At 49.4% G+C, this 6646-nt stretch overlaps 1 long non-coding RNA gene across 1 annotated transcript; it reads left to right on the forward strand.

The window, feature by feature from the left end:
• The first annotated feature begins 250 nt into the window (after window positions 1–250).
• LOC130512965 (uncharacterized) lies at window positions 251–3124 on the forward strand. Its single transcript, XR_008946566.1, has 2 exons — window positions 251–991; window positions 2881–3124. It is a non-coding gene; the product is annotated as an uncharacterized LOC130512965 (long non-coding RNA).
• Window positions 3125–6646: the final 3522 nt, after the last annotated feature.

Genomic DNA, 6646 nt, shown 5'->3' on the forward strand with positions numbered 1-6646 from the left:
TGTTTGACGTTCTGAAATGAGAAATTTCTGCAAAGCGGTTGTTTGAAGGATATTATCTCTGACAGCTCTGCACAGTTTAGGAAAGTCAGATTTGATGAATTATGTTCACCTTGACTGTTTCTAGAACTTGTGTATGTGTATACACACACGCACACACAAGCACACACACACACACACACACACGCACACACACACACATATATATAAATTACTCTTTTGCACCAAAGGAGGAGAACAGAGAGAGCTTTCATTAGCTGTGTGTGTGCATATACGTGTGTGTGTGAGAGAGAGAGGCGGCACTCACACTGGACAGTGTTAATAAAATAATAAAATAGTTATTGTAGTTAGAATATGAAGAAATAACGCTGCTTGTGCCATCACAACAAGTGCTGCTCTCACACTCGGGGGTAAACCGAAGGTGGCGCCACCAATGCTGCCTTCTGTTGAAAACCTCTTTCCAGCCCAGGTTTGCATCTAAGAGAGGGGTTCAGAATTTCCGTTGCCAGGGAAACGGCGCTTTAGTCGGCTGAATGGAACCCCGCTCTGCTGTGCGGTAGCTGATCATCAGTGACTTCCTGCGAGGCCTTGTTCTCCTCCACAGTACAGGATAAATAAATGACCCTTTTCTCCTCATCAGGTGACTTAAGTCCTGAAGGAATCGCGTCTGTATTGAGCGCTGTGATGGCGGGCCGGGCCGGGTCTCCCAGGACTGCCTCCCAACGCTTTCTGTCTGAATCAAAAGGGACGGCGGAGGAGTTCTTTCAGACATGACTGGATTATTCAGCACCTGCAACACCCCCGCTGATCTATCAAGTTCCTTTTGTAGCAGGTGCTGGTAACATTTTTTTCTACTTTCTCCCTTAATAGTTCGGTGCCCTTGAGTCCCAGAGACATCAAGTGTCCGATTATGCAAGCGGGCTCTGTTGTGTGACGTCTGGAGGACCACAGGGACGGTCCATCCCTCCTCATCCTCCTCTCCTCATCATGTCAGGTAGATACTGTTCACGTCTTATGGTTCACATCAGCAAATATAAGATATTCATACCAATACTGAGGCAGCTGCTAACGCCCTAATTCTATTAGAGATGTATTTTTTTTAAGCTAACGACTGCTTTACCCTACTTCTCTTCCCTAACAGCCACCGCAGGTAAGCAGTAGTAGCTAATATGAGTCCTGGAACTTGTTAAATTTAGCAACAAATAGAGAGTAGCGTAGCAGGAACTGGGCTACGGCGCTCTGGCTGCTCGGATGACGCCATGATCGGGGTTTGAGGACTTCAGCTTTGCTCCTTGTTGAATTTGATGGCTCAGTCTAGACAAGCGGATCAATAACACCCAGCCAAACAAACAACTTGCCACTTGTTGCACGAGTGAAGAGTTTTCCGTATCGACTCATCGGAGTCTGGGTCCGAATGGTTTATTAAGCGCTGATGTCATGAAACCGCCGCCGCCCTGCCCACCGGGCTTGTTTGAGAGTGCTGCTTGTTTCTATGATACTGATCTCTCGGGCAGCATCTCATCAGTCAAATGGGTTTTTATTTTTAAAACTCAGATTTCCTGCGCAAAGTTGTTGGTTTGAGGCCGTCGTTCCGGTGCTTCGACCATTTTTTCAGTCAATCTGTGTCAGAAGTAGTGACTTTAATGTGCATAATTTTGGATTGAAGCTGAACATTTTCAAAGCGTTTTATTACTGTGGGGAGCGTTGGGGAAGGTGACGGCTGCCGTCCGGCTTTTATTTGATTTCTACCTTGTGTCTAATTCAAATGCGCTTCGCTGTACTTTCTCTAATTTATCTTTAACGTGTTCTAAATAAGATAATTAAGGTGACTAATTGAGGCAGACTTCCTTAATTTGTGATTTCAGAGCAACAACAGTTTTATTGTTAATTATCTGTTAACAACCCCCTAACTTCATTAATTAGTGGATTACTCCCCGCCTGTGGGGGGCGCTGTTGTTGCATTAATATGGAAATGCCCCCAAATGAAGGCTGGGACGTTCCCTCATTAGCCCTGTAGATCTTTATCTCTGTGAGAACTGTAATAAAGGTGTGTTGATTTGGAAATGTTGCTGGCGTTGCAGGTCAACCTCCCGTGTTTGTGCACGCGTGTAAGCATCTCCGTGTGTGTGTGTGTGTGTGTGCGTGTGTGTGTGCGCGAGTGTGTGTGTAGTGCTGAGCCGCATGGGAAAGTGAGCAGCGGGCTGTGTTTGTGGACTCAGAGGAGCGTGGGGCAAACCAGTTTGGACAGGAGACGTCATAAACAAAAAAAGCATTTTCTGCCTGATGTCTCGCTTGATGTCTCCGAACAGATGCTGTAGCAGTGATGCAACAAGCTAATGTGATCTGATCATGTGATCATAAGTCTGTGTTAGCTAACAGGAACACAACAGGCCGTTTCTATAGATCTACGTAGGTCGCTCCCTGATAACTGCGACATGTCCTTCCTCCCTGGCACGCTTCCCCCTCGTCAGCTAACGACCTTTAGAGTCTGACAGACAGACAGACGATGCCCCCCCCCCCCCCTGTCCACCCGTCAAAGGGATGATAAAAGAAGAAGTCATGGAAAGATGAGAGGCACAGCAGGAGGTTGACAGCAGACGGGACGGGAGCGTTCGTTGTGCTCTGATTAATCAGGTAGCAGCAGTAATCGGATTATGAGGCATCCGATTGATAATCTGATTCATTAGGTTGATTTGCAGCTCCCCCGTCCGTAAAAGGTAACAGTAGAAAACGGAAATGGCGTAATCCCAATGAGGACTTTCAGCTCTGGGGGGGGGGGGTATTGTTGCTGTCGTTTAATTTAATACGCACTGAAAGGTGCCCTCTGTTTTAAATCACACAATCAATACCAACGTCACATTTTCTGCTTTTCCATTTCCCAAGATCCCCGGACCCTGATGAGCGCTGGAGCATCTTAATCAGCAGTTTAAGGGGAAAAAAACCCCAAAACATCCCCCCAGCTGACAATGAAGGGCGATGAAGACAGCTGCTCTACCTGCAGCCGTGTGACTGGACCCGTTTGAGCCCGTATTTACATTTCAGTCGATAGAGTGTTCGCTCAGCTGTTTGACTGACCTTGTAACGGCAGTAATCCCGGCTTCACCATGAATAAATACATAAACAACCACCCTTCGGGCCTCTCGCACCCGCTCACTTCGGAAGACAGTGTGACAAGGGGGGGGGGAAGAGAGAGGTTTGGGAGGAATTTGGCGGGTTTGGCTGTCAGAGCGGCGCCCAGCACGGTGACTTTGTTTATTACTTCAGCAGCGAGCGGCGATCGATGCGTCGCAGCAATTACTCTGCTGCCCTTTGTTACACGCGCAGCATTTTACCTGTTTTTCTGAAGAACGCCTCGTTTGACTTTGGAAACGCTGGAGCACAACAGAAACGTGCTCTGCGCTTCGTCCGACACCTGTTTTTGGAGGCTGGGCTGTAATTTGTGTAGGAACAGATGAGGGGTTTAACCCAGCTGAGCCGACGGGGAAGAGCGACACAGGGATGTGGATCTCCTGCAGCGGCGCGCCGAACATGGCAGCTAGCATCCGTACCGCCGCGCCCGCGTCGTCTCTGCTGTTGTCTGCACATTATCACGCTGCCTAAGGACTTTTCTTTGCACGACTTTGCAGCTCACGACTACTTTAGAGATTTGAAGTGGGCGTGGTTCGTGTGAAAAAGGCCTTTTCAGCAGGAAGACAGCAGGAAAACTCGGTCAGCGTGAACATGGGTCCTAACGTGGGGAACGAGGTGGCCTGAGCGACATTAGCTTACGTGTTACATACTTTGCGCTGCTGCTGTCGCTGGCTGAGGTGAAATGCATTGTGGGATTCCTAGCATTCCCACATCTACACAAGTCATGTCTGGTGCATAAGCGGTTTAAAAATGGGGGCAGTATCATCTGGGCAGGTGGAGCTTCCTTTGCAGTACCTGGATACTTGGACTTGGAACAGTTACTGATTCACAAGGACGCCGGAACACAAGTGCAGACAAGCACACACATTGAGCGATGGCTCCTCTCACAGCGTTAAAAAAAGGAGTTGGCCGCAATGTTCTTGTTCCACCCTGGGAAAACAAACGTGCTGTTTATATTTGTGAGGAAATGAATCTGCAAGCAGCAGAGAATGATGAAGGAAACGAGGAAGGAGAGGGTTGATCAAAGCGGATGTTTGTATTTGCCGCTCTCTGTCTCCCTCCCCAGGAGCAGATGCTGGACTGACCTCAACCTGGAGGTGTAACGGCTGGTGTCAGGAGCTCGCCAGAGCCTGTCAGTCAACGGGGAGGACGCGTCCTTGAGGCGCGCAAAGACAAAAGAGCCATCGGGTGAAGCTCGTGGCCAGAGCGGGACTTTGAAACGTCGATTTCTTTCCTGTAAAACTCAGTGATCAGTCAAGACGAGGCGGCACAAACCGAACCCGCGGAGATCTCACATTCCTCGCTTAATTGCATCCGACTGGAAGGATTTGCACCGCCAGCTGTTGTTCCCAGCAAACAACAAGCACCTGAAAATTCTGCAGCAGATGGGAAACCGGCATTAATATTCATCCTCAAATCTGCCAAATCAGAACAAATTCGAAGCTGAATCTGCGATCGCGGACCCGCGGCGGCGACCCGGCCCTTCCCCTGGCCCAGGTGGTCGCTAAAAACCTTTATTCAGTCTTAATGCAGAGTGAGAGGGGATCATAAAAAGTCTTGAAAAGTCCCTTTGAGGTCCAAAACCTGCAGCTTTGATGAGATGTCGTCTCTGATGCGTGCACGTGTCAGTCAGGGGCTCCGTTACGCGGCTCTCGCTGACCTTTCCCTCAGTGCCCAACCTGTCGCCCGTATGGCGAAAACAAGCGCGCTCCCTCACGCTCCCCTTGCTGAATCAGCTCCTGAGAGCACGCTGGCGGGGGGGGTTGAACAACTGCTCGAGGACGGCGGGACCTTGAATCTCAGACGCATTAAGAAGCATCTGAAGTCAATGAGAGGGTTTTTGTATCCCTGACTGGGTGTTTCTGCGCGCTCCGACTCTCCTGAGTGGAGTAAGTGCACAGGTAAGCTTCCAGCGGACCGCTCCAGACTGAGACGGAGCGAACTCCTGATTAACTCTGGCATCTCGCGCGCACGTGCGCGTGTTGGCCCGAGTGTTTGTTTCGCTGCATTCGGGCTGAGATCAGACGGTGGATTCCACCCTTGGGGGGCGCAGACATTCCCCACTTATGCTGTTTTTCTGAACCACCTGCCTGCACACTTCTGAATCTGCCACTGAGCCTCACGTTCTGGAGCATCTCATCATGAATGAGCGCCCCCCCCCACCCCCACCACTGCAAACAAACCCACTTCTGCATCTCATGTGGAACGCCACGCTGTTCTGTGGAGCAGAAACGACACACTGGAGCACCTGAATATGAATTAAACATCAACTCTTTCATTTCCAACACCTTTTTTTTTTGTCTCTTAAATATTTACCTCCTCCACTTGTCACCCCCCCCCCCCCCCTCACCTCTCTGAGGGAAGTGCACCAAATCTGAGGCGCGTGGAAGGATTCTGCGACATGCTCTGACAAACACTGCCGCGCTTCTTCGGTGTCACGCACGTGCGTGTGCGTGCATGCACGTGTGTGGGTGATGCAGCGGAGTTAGGCCGAGTGAATGATCGCTCTGTTTATCAGGATTTGATTGCAGCCCAGAAAGCGGCGCATATTCTGGGTCTGGCGTCAACGCTGTACTCCTGTCTTTCTTCGCCTCTTGTCCTGCTGCCCCCCCCCCCCCCCCCCCCCATTAATTCTTTTCCAAGCTCCTCTGCAAATTTATTTATTTCTAACCCCCCCCATCCACACACACCACACACACGCACACACACACACACTCACTCAGCCCTCATTCTTTTCCTTTACGGGCTCTGATTTCCCAGGGAACTCAGCTGCAACCGCAGACATTTCTGCAAAAATAGGAAAACACACACACACACACACACACACACAGTCCTGTGACTGTTCCATGTGTTGTGCGTAGAAATGTTGGTGCCTGGATGTAATTGTCCAAATATGTGTTTACTCCCAGTATGTGGGAGCATTTTTCTTTTCTTTTTCAAATAAAATTAATTACCCATGTCGGTTCCCACAAGACAAGTAAAACTCACCACTCGTCACAAATCTATAGAGAAGACTGGACCCCCCCCCGCCCCACCCCAAACCTGAAGCGATGTTTCTCTGCCTGTGTACTTCATGGAGTGTGGATCTTCTTAGGGTAAATCCGTGCAGGCGCTCTGTAATGTGTTTGTGTGTGATTTAAAGCTCCCCCCCAGCCTACTCACTCGCACACACACACTCAAAAGAGGATTCTTGGATTTCCTCCCAGCAGGTTTTCCTGTCCCACTCTTCCCCACAAACATCCAGCAATTGTCTGATGAACTGGAGGTGATCTGACCAGTCCTCAAAGTGAATCTCAGCCCTCTCAAAAACGGAGAAAATAAATCATATTTAGCTGTTAAGCTGAAATGAATAAAGTAATCCTTATTGATTTGGGGGGGGGGGGGGGGGGGTGGTATATGCTGTATGAGCTAGCACGCTTAGGCTTTAGCATATTACCCTTAATTGCTGTGGTCATCATTTTGAGAGGAACGTGCCAGTTTTGGCCTCATAACACCAATAACAATGTCGCCTAATCTAATC

The sequence above is a fragment of the Takifugu flavidus genome, chromosome 16 (assembly GCF_003711565.1).
Source record: "Takifugu flavidus isolate HTHZ2018 chromosome 16, ASM371156v2, whole genome shotgun sequence".
Taxonomy (NCBI): Eukaryota; Metazoa; Chordata; class Actinopteri; order Tetraodontiformes; family Tetraodontidae; genus Takifugu; species Takifugu flavidus.